The sequence below is a fragment of the Megalobrama amblycephala genome, linkage group LG20 (assembly GCF_018812025.1).
Source record: "Megalobrama amblycephala isolate DHTTF-2021 linkage group LG20, ASM1881202v1, whole genome shotgun sequence".
In the NCBI taxonomy this organism is placed as follows: domain Eukaryota; kingdom Metazoa; phylum Chordata; class Actinopteri; order Cypriniformes; family Xenocyprididae; genus Megalobrama; species Megalobrama amblycephala.
The window spans coordinates 19936586-19950602 of record NC_063063.1 but is presented as its reverse complement, the minus strand read 5'-3'; positions in this window follow the sequence as shown (position 1 = coordinate 19950602).

The following is a 14017-nucleotide window of genomic DNA, read 5'->3' as shown; positions in this document are numbered from 1 at the left end:
GCTCAGGACACGCATCTGGCCTTGGACACAGACAGAAAATTGACACACTGCTCTTTTCATAGAAGCAGTCTATCTTCTGGTAATTCTAGCCAAAAGCCATGCAGTCATTTCCCCCCTGGAAGGCGTACTACTGTGCATAGCTAGACAACTGTCACCAATCATTTGGGCTGTCATGAGCACTTATGCAAAATACAATATGTTAGATGATGTTTCAGTGGGCTTTGATAACTGAATTTTGGGTGTCTTGAAGAGGATGACAAGTCTATCTTTTAAAGCAGACTTGTTTTTGTAAGAGTACATCTTCATGCATATTTTAAGACTCCTAAGAGCTTTAAATGCACATGATTGATAGATATTTAAAGAATTTTTTTGTGTTTAATACGTTAAGCTCAATCAACATCATTTGTGGCAAAATGTCGCTTGCTACAAAACATTATTTTGACTCGTCCCTCATTTTTTCCTCAAAAAAGCAAAAACTGAGATTATAGTAAGGCACTTACAATGGAAGTTAAAGGGACCAATTTTTAGGGAATTTAAAGGCAGAAAATGTGAAGCCTGTAGTTTTACAAAAGCCCTAACATTAATTATTCTTTTAAAACTTGTGTATTACGTGAGCTGTAAAATTGTTCTTGCTGTTTTATGGCTATTTTAGGGTTGTCATGGCAATGAAGTTGTAAAATTGTATTGAGCTACACAGAAAAGGTTGTTAAGCCACCCCACACACACATACACATACACATTAAAGTCAGGGTAACACACATATTCACTCAGCAAAATATGTGCAAAAATTACCTTAAATGGTTCAGCAGCTACACACTGTTTTTACCTTATACCCCTTAAGGGTGCATTATACCTTAGTAGTAATATGTAAACTTAAGGTAATAATATTCACTCTTATGGTAGGCCTACTACTATGTCCACTTAATGGGTAAATGTCTCTTTGAGGGTACTGTCTCAGTAGCCACGTTTACATGTACACTTTTTTGTCATTCCGATTAAAGTCATGATTCGGTGGACTGTTTACATGAGATGTTATCTAATCCGATATGGTGTTTACATGTGCCGGTGCTTTCAATCGGAATGGCTTTGTGACATGCGCACATTGTTTATGTCCCGTTTGCGGCCTTTTGTTCCTATCAACATGGAGTTCCATTATTTCTTATGCATGCTATTTTTATGTAAAAAATGTTGCTCTTAATCAAGCAACAGCGTGAATTTGTAGCATATTACTGCTGGAAGGTATGAGGAAAAGATGGGCGCAGGAAGCTGACCTTTCTGGTGTCTGTGCATCTCTAAGGAGCATCTAAATACCCCTCCCTCCGAAAAGCAGAAGCGTGCATGAAGGTCCGTAGTAATGATAAACTTCATTGAGTTCCTTCAGTGTATTTAATGTCTTATTTCAGTTTTACTCCAGTTTAATTTTGCTGCCACCATTGTGCATTCTTACCACCCCTGACCTTTTGACGTGATGACGTAGATGCAAAGTAATCGGTTTAACTCATTTACATGGCAGAATTTTTATTTTGTTCGGTTTATAGAAAGGTTTATCCAACTCCTCTCAAACCGATTACAATTTCATTCGGTTTGGGCATTTTTATTCCATTTGAGGTGTTTATATGGAGCATTTTCATGCAGATTGGACTTTTAAACCAATTACAATGCTCCATGTAAACGCACCTAGTGACTAGCATTTTTTAAATGTCTAAATCAATTTTTGTGGTAATCAACAAGTGCTGTCAACTGAGCCTATTAATGTGACTTTTGCTCATTTGATCACAAAATTGCATTTACATTTTAAACAAAAATAAATCTGACACTTAACATTTTAAGACTAAGTAACATTTCTGTGAACAATAGTTTCTAGGATGATGTATAATAGCTGTCATTCATGACTCATGACTCATCCCAATGTTTACACAGTCTTTCCACTGGTGATTCACATCCAAGGAAAGAGCATCTGTTTGTTGCAAGCAACGTGAATTGATTGACAGGGAACACACACAGCTTTGCTTTTGACAGACCTCCAACTTGATAAGTGTTGATAGACCTTCCATACAGTGATTGATTAAAGTAGAGGCAGATGAGAGGAACTGGGAAAAGGCGGTGAAAGTCATCTCACCTGACAGCATCGAACACAGATGGAGGCTGTGTGGAAACACAATGGTTCAAAGCTACAGCTCATTAATCTCATCTCATTTTGATTATGGCGATGGTTTCAAATGCATCTCTGCTTTCTTTAAAGGCCAATTCACACTGCACAGACAATCAAGTTGGTCGTTGGATTTAGAATTTTATGAAAAATAAAACAGACACCGACACACTTCAAGTCTGAATGTCTTTACATTTAATTTTTTCACCTGAAAATAGGGCGTACAAAACAAAAGAGGTTGTGGGTGAAGCCAGGGTTGCTGCGGCAGGAAAGATGGGGTGCATACTTGAATTACTAGAACTGCAGTCGATCTGGACAATGTTTCATTAGAAAGATTAAAGGTGCCATCGAACGTTTTTTTTTACAAGATGTAATATAAGTCTAAGGTGACCCCTGAATGTGTCTGTGAAGTTGCAGCTCAAAATACCCCATAGATTTTTTTTTTTTTTTTACTGCCTATTTTGAGGCATAATTAGAAATGCGCCGATTCAGGCTGCAGCCCCTTTAAATCACACGCTCTCCGCCCCCTCCCGAGCTCTCGACTCAATTACTGCATAAACAAAGTTCACACAGCTAATATAACCCTCAAAATGGATCTTTACAAAATGTTCGTCATGCATGCTGCTTGCATACATCAGATTATGTGAGTATTGTATTTTTATTTGGATGTTTACATTTGATTCTGACTGAGTTTGATAGTGCTCCGTGGCTAACGGCTAATGCTACACTGTTGGAGAGATTTATAAAGAATGAAGTTGTTTATGCATTATACAGACTGCAAGTGTTTAAAAATGAAAATAGCAACGGCTCTCTTGTCTCCGTGAATACAGTAATAAACGATGGTAACTTTAACCACATTTAACAGTACATTAGCAACATGCTAACGAAACATTTAGAAAGACAATTTACAAATATCACTAAAAATATCATGTAATCATGGATCATGTCAGTTATTATCGCTCCATCTGCCATTTTTCGCTGTTGTCCTTGCTTGCTTACCTAGTCTGATGATTCAGCTGTGCACATCCAGACGTTAATACTGTCTGCCCTTGTGTAATGCCTCGATCATGGGCTGGCATATGCAAATATTGGGGGCATACATATTAATGATCCTGACTGTTACGTAACAGTCGGTGTTATGTTGAGATTCGCCTGTTCTTCGGAGGTCTTTTAAACAAATGAGATTTATATAAGAAGGAGGAAACAATGGAGTTTGAGACTCACTGTATGTCATTTACATGTACAAAATAATCAATTGGTAACTTGTGATATTTTAAAACACATTCATATTCAGTCACATCTGCTTTGGTTTATTTGTTGTCACACAGCTGCATTGAACAGCGTCCGTTAGGGCTTTTATTCCAAAAGTGCACATACTTGGAGAAAAATGTATATATTTACACAAACTAGTTTAATATTTATTAGACAAAATCATCATTTCTATTCATTATCCACAAATTTATGTGATCTGATGACCATTGGCAGCTTCTTGCGCTGTCTGATTGTGTTTTCACTTCCCAGAGAAATGTTTCTACACATGAAACATGAAGCACAGGATTACGATAGTATATGATTTGTATGTGATTTTCATGAAGTTTGGGGTATTTTCATATCAGTAAAGGATGTTTACATTAGATTATGTCAGAGTTTGTTGGCGTTTGTTGGAAAGTCATATCACACTACTCAGACAAGACCTGACAAATGCGTTCAGTTGGGTGAAAACAAACCCTGACCAACACCAACAAACTCTGACACATTGATCCGACAAATCCCGACAAACATGTTTGTCGGTGTTTGTTGGTGGTGTGAACTGGGCTTAAGATGCTGGTTCTGCAAATAGGCTACTTTTGCACAGATTTTTACCCCTATTTGCAGTCTGGACAATTCGATGCTGGTTGCTGAAAATCAGAGCCAGTCTGCAGATTTTTGGAAGTTGGAGTTGACAGATTTCCTCATTAAGAACTATTAACTAACTATGACAAATTATAAAGATTTACCAATTAATTATTAATCACAACATTAATGTGTCTGAGATGTGAGCAAATGTCTTTTTTACTCTGAACATGGTCATAAAATACATAATTACTCACGTGTTGACTAGTCACTCTTCAAGAACTAGCTACCAGTGATCTGGACCATTATTTTAAAGTGACAAAAATGTTTTTCACTTTAAAATAATGGTCAGATAACTAGTAGTTAATGTTGTGATTAGTAATAAATCGTTAATTCTTTATAATTTGTAATCTCATTTTCATTCAGCATTATTCTAATGTGTCCGTTAGTGTGTCATGTATCTGTAATCTGTTTCAGTTTTCAAGGTAGCTATAGATAACAGCTGGACATTCTTCTTGTTTATCACATAGTGTGCTTTATTCGGTATGTGATTTGTCCATTTCTGGCCTATTTTTATAGGGTGTTTAATCCTTAAAGTGTTTTATTGGGTGTGCAGTCCCTTGTCAATACGCCTGGACTAGCATAGTTACACTTTGGTATTTCATCTGTCTGCCTGAAAATTGTCTCGAACATGTGCTTAGTTTGCTGCAGCCTCTTCCAAAATGGCTTAAGAACAGCATGGCTTTTGAACTGCTGCTTGGATCTATAAAACTTTCAGATGTTGAATCCACCTTTATCTGGCAAAGAAATAAATGTCTTCACCATAAGATATAAAGACACAAATTATATAAAAGTGGCCCATAAATATGCTATTAAATGGAAATAATCAGCAATTAGTCACACTGATGTTTGTCATCATTTGGCCTAACTGCAACATTACTGGAAGTTACCCAGTATCTGTTCAACGATCTAAGCAGAGCTCTGCCGGGCCAATGTGATGTTTTTATGGACACACCGTTTCCAGACAGTAAAAGTCAACAGTGCAGCAAAACAGTTAATGGTTGGAATCGTTGGGGCACAGATGGTGAGCCCTTTTTTCCTTCCTCTATGATTTATGAGTTATGGAGGAATTAGAATTTCTCTTATAGGGCCCTGAGTGAGTCTGATCTGTTGCAGCGGATGGTGAAGGCAGGCTGCCCTGTGTCTGAGTTTGCAGAGCAGGGGAAATGATTTTGTCCACCCACTTCCTTCTCCTCGACAGGACTGTGACGGATTTGTGTGTCTTACTAAAACCATTCATCAGGGTGTCTCAGCAAAAGAGCAGTGAAGGAGAAAAAGTGATTTAACTGATTACTTACATGCATTCCCAAAGTGGGCCAATTTCTCAAACACAAATTGACCCCAATTATTGACGTAATTGCTGTGTCAATAGTTATTTTCTGTTGAAGGTATTTTTTAGGGAACACTGCTTCTAGGACAAACTGACTTTGCTGTCAGTTACTCAACCCTTTGAGAACAGAAAACCTAATTATCCGCTAATCAACAAATAATAAGCTAGTTTAACAAAGTAAAAATTCTGGAAATGTCAAAATGATGTATTATCGAGCAAATTATCTGTTAGCTAAGAGCCATTCCTCAGATAAGACCTTCTTTTCTCCATTATTCCTTATTCATTTGTGAGGTCCAGCCTTGTTTGTCCTGCACCTGGTGTTCTGTCGCTGTTTACTCTGTCATATTAGTGTTGCCATGTGTCCTCTGAGAGAATGGTCACTGAGTGTTCCCGGGAGCTGAATTAATGTTGTAAAGATCTAATTAGATGCTGTTTTTATTGTTTTGCATACAAATGATGGAAGCATTTAAAGTTAATTTGGTTCAAAGCAACAGTGGTTCAGTAGCAGTTTTACTAACTTTTCAGTTGTATTGCAGCAGCCATTTTGAATCAATTCATAGTCATTTCTTTCAGCTATAACTTTAGAAGTTCCAATTCATTCCAGTGAATTGGATCGTTCTACACGTAGGAAATTTAGATTCATTCTAGTAAACTTATTCTAAATGGTCCTATCTCTCATATTGGTTGCGAAGTGAAGCTTTTCATAATTTTGAATCAGTTAAAGGTGCCCTCGAATGAAAAATTGAATTTATCTTGGCATTGTTAAATAACAAGAGTTCAGTACATGGAAATGACATACAGTGAGTCTCAAACTCCATTGTTTCCTCCTTTTTATATAAATCTCATTTGTTTAAAAGACCTCCGAAGAACAGGCGAATCTCAACATAACACCGACTGTTACGTAACAGTTGGGGTGTACGCCCCCAATATTTGCATATGCCAGCCCACGTTTCCAACATTATAAAAGGCATTAGACAAGGGCAGCCAGTATTAACGTCTGGATGCGCACAACCAAATCATCAGACTAGGTAAGCAAGCAAGAACAATAGCGAAAAATGGCAGATGGAGCAATAATAACTGACATGATCCATGATAACATGATATTTTTAGTGATATTTGTAAATTGTCTTTCTAAATGTTTCGTTAGCATGTTGCTAATGCCGCATGCATGACGAACACTTTGTAAAGATCCATTTTGAGGGTTATATTAGCTGTGTAAACTTTGTTAAGCACTGTTCAAGGCAAGCGCGAGCTCTGTGGGCGTGGACCATGGGATTTAAAGGGGCCGCAGCATAAAATCGGCGCGTTTATAATGATGCCCCAAAATAGGCAGTTAAAAAAATTAATTAAAAAAAGTCTATGGGGTATTTTGATCTGAAACTTCACAGACACATTCAGGGGACACCTTAGACTTATATTACATCTTTTAAAAACATAATCTAGGGCACCTTTAAACCAATTGTGTCGCAAAATGAATCACTGTTGCGAAGCACGCTAAGCTTCATGCGCTGAGGACATCTGCTGGATAAAGCCATGTAAATGCAATGAGAAGACAGCGAAATTATACTCAACAACATAAAACAATTGAAAATTTTTCTTTAAAGCGTAATCATCAAATTCTATTCAATAATATTAGTAAATATCATCACTTATCTGTGTAATATGTAGTCTTTTATTGATTCGTGGCACTTAATTTGTGTACCAACAAAAATTTTAATGACTTTATAGAACATTCAACTGAAATCATGACATGTCAGTTTGTTACATGCTCTAAACCACTGATATGAAAGAAAAGATCCAAAATAGTTTCGAAGTTTCTTGAAACCTATCACTAGTCATTCATTCTAGTTAATCAGTTTGTACGTAAATAATCCTCTCATTTGAAATACATCGGAAAGTCAGGCTCATTATAATGAATACGTTATAATGAAACGTTTTCACGTTTTCATGTTTTTTTTAGTGTGTGTGTTTTAGTTTACATTTGCAGTCCAAGTTTGATACTCACCCTTTGGAACTGTTAATTTATTCAGAAACTCACTGTTTTGTGCCTACTTTTTATTAGTAATTTGTAACTTGTAGCTAGTATTCTTTTCTAAATAGTAGCTTGGCTGTCATTTAATTACTTTAAATTTTGAGTCGCTTAGCTTGACAAGTTACAATTTCAAAATACCTTTCCCAGCACTGCAGTGGTTGATAAAGAACATTTTTCTATCTTCTGCTGACTGGTAAAGGACACAAGGGATCATGTTTAGGTAGGTCAAACTGGTCATAAGGTTATTTTAGAAGGAAGAGATATTTTTGAAAACAGCTTAAAACTTAGACAGGTAGTCCAGGGACACTGGTGACAGACAGTCAAGAAAATCATCTTGGAAAGCTTTAATAAAGCAACATTATGTATATAAAAACAGGGTAAAAGCAGATCTAACACTTTAATTTTGAAACTTGATAGCACCTTTCCTTTGTAATATTTTGGTGTGCTTGTAACCATTATGGACAAGAAAGTGTTTCCAAGCTTTCAGTGCGAACGTTCAGACCAATTGTAGATAACAGTCCTCTTCAGTGAACTGTGAAACTGTCATAAATAATATTCTATCCACAGTCTTGTGTTGATTCTCTTTATATTTTCAATCCTTGTATATGAATTTTTAATGCATGCAGTTTTGTGGCTTTTTCTTGCTTTTTCTGGCTTTTGTCAAAAACCTTGTAATAATTTATATGGAAAAGTTCAGTTAGTGATAGATGGAATCTCTTCCTTTAATATCGGTTTTGCCGGGGCACAAAATAGACTGGAAATGACTGACCCACTATGATGCAAAAGCAGATTTTCACATTTATAAGTGTTTGTTTATATATTCAGTCCATATCTTAATCTGAATGCTTAAATATTGTCAGAGGCTATTTGCACTAATAGCGATAGATGCTATTTACATTAAGTGAAAATAGCAGTATTTTCTTTGCACTAAAAGTGTAAATAGTATTTAGATGCTATTTGTACTTGGTGTAAATAGTTGTTAGATTCTATACATAAGTGCAAATACTGGCAGATACTCTCTGATCAATGTCTTGTTCATCTTCTCCCAACCTACATTCAGAAATTTAAATCTGTCAAGCATGTAGTAAGGACTATAAAAAGATGGACCAATGAAGCAGGGTGGGAATTAAAAGCCTGTTTCGAGTTCACTGATTGAAGTGTTTTTAAAAGCTGCTGCCACCAATCTGGATAAGCTCACAGATTCTGTCACACTATAAGAAATTATTCTGATTTTAACAGTAAAAGACTGTAAAAACGCTACAGTGAAAAACAGTTCATGGGTTTACATAAAGTTTCCGTACTATATATGGTGATTAACTGTAATAGATCTAACCGTGTATTTAATTTGATTTTACTGTAAATTACCGTTAAATTTACAGTTTTTGAACGTGAAAAATAACGTCATTGTATAATTTACAGTGACAAAACGTAAATTGACATTATTACAATTCCCTGTGTGACACTTCACATTTGATGTGTTTTTTGTTGAAATAACTCAGTTTCTTCTTAGTTTTTTCTAATCAGTTATGTACGTTAGGGTTTTATGTTACATCTAATGTTGTTAAATTAATGTTTATTGTATTTTTAAAATTTCACGTGTTACTATAATGGTGTTTAATGTTTGTGTGAACACTGTGTGCACCTTCTATATATTAGTATTGTTCTTCTCAGCTTTTGGAAAAGCTGCTTGTGATGAGCTTTGATTCATCATGTGACTCTCATCACTAATGTGTTTGGTGCACTGTAAAAAAAAAAATATTTTCATGATTTGTTAACACAACATTTTTTTTCTTTTGTCAAATCAACTTCAATAATTAATGTGGTTCATAGAACATACTATTTTGAGTTTCTGCTGATTAAACCAATCGCCTTCATTGTATTAACTCAACTTTTTAATTTCAATGAACTCAAAATTTTAAGGCAACCAGGTAACTTACTTTTTCAAGTTATACCAACTATTCTTTTTTACAGTAATAAAAAATAAATAAAACAGATATTAGTACTTCATTAGGTTGGTAAATTAACATTATATCAGTTAATGAAATGCGGTTTTTAATGTAAATTTAAGTTACATCTGTAAAACCTAAAATGTTGATACCGTATTTTTTAATTTTTAACAGTGTGTAAAATAAACTGTTATGATCCTTAATTATTACAATGTAAACCTTTAAATGAAATGGTTTTGAACTGTAAAATAGACAGTAAACTAAGTGCTGTCCCATAAAACCTAAAATGTTGCTATCGTATTTTTTTACGGTAAAGTTCTGGCAACTACAGCTGCCGTTTTTTTACCGTAAATTTAACAAGGACTTTTTTTACAGTGCACATCATACATCACAACACACATAATTTCTGTGAGGATATGTGCATTCATATCAGTACTTATTTAACATGCAACAATGACAAACCATGGTTCACAGCGAAACTCAGACAGCTTTGTCAGGCAAAAAAGATGCCTACAAGAATGGGGACAAAATCTTTTCAGCTATTCTGAAAAGCTGAAACAGGCTTTCAGCCAACGACCCAGCTTCATTGTGGAAAGGCCTGAATAACATTACAAACTACAAGATGCCATCCCACAACTCTGCAGGGAATCAGCAACTGGCTGATGACCTGAATGAGTTTTACTGATTTGAAAATCTTAGTCTCACACCCCAGAGACACTGTGACCGTCTATCTGCACAACCATCAACACCTACAGCAACCCCACTCTTCCCCCACCCCCCCTGCACTTTGGGTCGGTGAAGAAGATGTGTGATGGATCTTCCGGAAACAGAAGACAAGAAAAGCACCAGGCCCAGATGTTGTTTTACCAGCCTGTCTAAAACATGTGCTTGCATTTAGATAGTGGACTTCTGAAAAGGGGAAAAAAAAAAAAAGATATACTATCATGAACAGCACTGTGGCAGCATTGGAGTCATTTATGTTCCTGGACTCTACCATCAGCCGTCATTGAGTCTGTCCTCTGCACTTCAATAAATATGCGTCATTTGTGAGTGGGACATGTCCCCACCATTTCGCCAAGGTCAATATTGTCTTCACCAACATAACATCTCGCTACATGGCTGTAATGCAAAAGAAAAATCTTCTGTTGATTAGTGGTTGTGTTCGTTTGTGTTAAATATGAGGTGATCCGGCACTGGAATGTGTTATTTTTGAAATGTGTTCGTTGCTGCCGTTATCAATGGCAGAAGGCAACAGTGTTCTCTTGGCACTCGTGCACACTGTGCAGTCTTCACACAGATGAGCACTTCAATCCATAGCATAAAGCTGTTGCGGAGACTCTCGATTAATTTCAATGAATTCACTAAACAAATTGCACACAAACATGTCCCTGGTTTTGATATACAATCCCTGATTAAATGGGTGGATTAGAACCCAGGACCTCTGGCATGCTTAACAAAAAATTTACCACCAGTCCATTTTTAAAAACAAAGTTATGCAACTGCTTAAAAACTGTCTGGTTTAGCTCATCTACAAAATCAGACATCAGAAGACTACAGAGGGCGGTTAGGACTGCAGAGAGGATTACTGGTGCTCCCCTGCCCACCCTCCAAGAACCGTATACTTCCAGAGTGAGAAAATGGGCTCCGAAAATCACTCTTGATCCTTCACATCCAAGCCACCTTCTCTTTAAACTTTTGCCATCTGGCAGGCGCTACAGAGCACTGAGCACCAAAACAGCCAGGCTCAAGTAAAGTTTCTCCCATGAACAGTTAAATGTTCTCCCCACTGTGCAATGATAACTATGTGCAATATCACTTATATTTATTTGACAATACACTATTCTATTTGTATATAACACACATGTACATACACATTTGTCTATTTTTATTTTATATATACTGTTGGTGTCTCTGTGTACTGAAGCTTCTTCTGTCACCAAAACAAATTCCTTGCATGTGCAAACATACTTGGCAATAGAGCTCTTTTTGATTTCTGACACTGTTTGCACCTCTGTGTATTGTAGTACATTATAAAACAGCATGCAATAACAACATATTGAGTGTATAATTCTATTTATTAAAATCATCAAATGGATGCCGCCTTATAGGGACAATAATGCCCTCCCTAAACCTACCCTTAACCAATAAACACTTTATTCCTACTATTAAATGTCTGTTAGGCACTTTATTCCACCTTTTCCACATATTTTCTTGTTTCTAATCTGACATGTGATGAGAAAAGGAAGAAGAACGAGACTGGAAAAAGCCAAATTTGAACTTGGGTCGATCGCATTCAAATTTACCGCCACCAACTTTACTCTCCATACCACTGCTCCTGTTATTAGACAGGTTTCTTTTGTAATTTTGTCTGGCCCAACCAGACATTGATGGGTGGAGTTAATAGCAGGTTATTTGCACTTAGTGTAAATAGACACTCCCTTAAATATTCCCATTTTATAGAATTTATCTCTGTATCTTATCGGTTAACACAACCCGTAATAGAACAAAAAGTGAATTTCAATTACCCATCCTAAGTGGCCACTCACTAGAGGTGTTTTATTCCGTGTTGTATAGCTCCAGATCCATAGGTGTTTGTGGTGCTGATTTATTTGTGGTGTCTGGCACTCTCACTGGGACTGCTGCCTCCAAATTAGAGTTGACTCTCCTGTCTTTTTGCACCTCTGTGCTGTGCTGTGCTCATGCTATATTGATGTCTTAATTTAGAACCTCAGACCAAAGAAATCTTGGCATTTTCTGCTCTTTAGAAAGACAGGTCTGTCTTATTGCATGTTGTTCAAACACAGATTGCATGTATATATGTACATTCAAAAGTATCATATATATATATATATATATATATATATATATATATATATATATATATATATGAAGAAAGTAATACTTTTATTCAGCAGTAAAGCATTAAATTGATCAAAAGTGACAGTAAAGACAAAGAAAATGTCCTAACCTTAACCTAACAGTCTACTAATGCTCTAATGTTCCCTGCTGGTGGAATGACCTGCCATGCTCTATCCGAGCAGCTGAGTCTTTAGCCATTTTCAAAAAACTGCTAAAGACGTACATTTTTCGTCAACACTTGACCCAGTAATATTAGCACTTTTTATCTTTACTTTTCTCTACTGGTGTTTGTATTTAAAAAAAAATTCTACGAACACGTTGCTGGTGAAACTGGGGCTTGACACGTCACTTGTTGCACTCATGTTGATCTGATTGCTTCTACTATTCTCATTTGTAAGTTGCTTTGGAGAAAAACGTCTGCTAAATGACTAAATGTAAATGTAATGAGATTTAGTTGACATTTGCAAAGTTACTTATAGTTATAGTAATAAAGAGGACTATCAAAAATAAAGTTGTATCAGCAGCAGCGTGAATTCTGAACTAAAGATTGAATGATTGCTGAAAGTTCAGCTTATATTTTGATAATATTTCATAATGTTACTGTTTTTACTGTACATTTGATCAAATAAATGCAGCCTTAGTGAGCAAGAGACTTGGTGGTGGTGTATATAATTTATACAGGATATGGCATTCTGCTGTGAAGGAGTAAGTAGAATGAGAGAAAAAAATAAAGAAGATAGAAAGAAAAGCCCCTTCATGTGATATGCTACAAACAGATAGCAGAAGGTCTAACCTCTAGGCTTTCGGAAATCCTAACAGTGTTTGGAAATAGCAGGACTGAGGGAAATACAGAGACACTAATCATGACAGGACAAGAAGAAACACTCAGCACCAAATCAGCAGAGACAGGAGTTTACAACATCAAAAAAGACCTGAGGTGCTGACAGCAAAGAAGCTCCCGAGGCAATCTAGAACATATGATGCAGGCAGGAACAGCACAACAGAACAACCAAATCTATAGGACTGTGTGTACAAACATACGTGCTGAGGTGGAAACTCCCAAGATGGGAAGTCTTTTTTTGAGAAAATGGGCTCAGAAAATCACTCTTGATCCCTCACATCCAAGCCACCTTCTCTTTGAACTTTTGCCATCTGGCAGGCGCTACAGAGCACCAAAACTGCCAGGCTCAAGTAAAGTTTCTCCCATGAACAGTTAAATGTTCTCCCCACTGTGCAATGATAATTATGTGCAATATCACTTAGATTTATTTGACAATACACTATTCTATTCTATTTGTATATAGCACACATGTACATACACATTTGTCTATTTTTATTTTATATACTGTTGGTGTCTCTGTGTACTGAAGCTTTTTCTGTCACCAAAACAAATTCCTTGTGTGTGCAAACATACTTGGCAATAGAGCTCTTTTTGATTTCTGATACTGTTTGCACCTCTGTGTATTGTAGTACATTATAAAACAGCATGCAATAACAACATATTGAGTGTATAATTATATTTATTAAAATCATCAAATGGATGCCGCCTTACAGGGACAATAATGCCCTCCCTAAACCTACCCTTAATCTTTAGGACTGTGTGTACAAACATACATGCTGAGGTGGAAACTCCCAAGATGGGAAGTCTTTTTTCCCCAAGTCAGTCCACTCAGTGACCATCTTGTTGAAAAGTATGTGTTTTAGATTCTCAATACATCAACCAACCAGCCAACCAACTGATCTATTTATTTATTTATCAATTTGTGAATTTTAAATTTCTTTCATGTGTACAAATGATATGGCTAAAT